Consider the following 244-nt stretch of genomic DNA (forward strand, 5'->3'; position numbering starts at 1 on the left):
ATAATCCTAAAACTCATCCTAACCCTCATCCTCATCCTCATCCTCAACCTCATCCTCATCCTCATCCTCATCCGCATCCGCATCCTCATCCGCATCCTCATCCTCATCCTCATCCTCGTCCTCCTCCCCATCCTCATCCTTATCCTCATAATCCTTCTAGTCCTAATCCTAATCCTAACCCTACTTCTATTCCTAATCCTAATCCTCATCCTCACCCTCATCCTCATCCACATCCTCATCCACA

The sequence above is a fragment of the Lupinus angustifolius genome, chromosome LG01 (assembly GCF_001865875.1).
Source record: "Lupinus angustifolius cultivar Tanjil chromosome LG01, LupAngTanjil_v1.0, whole genome shotgun sequence".
In the NCBI taxonomy this organism is placed as follows: Eukaryota; Viridiplantae; Streptophyta; class Magnoliopsida; order Fabales; family Fabaceae; genus Lupinus; species Lupinus angustifolius.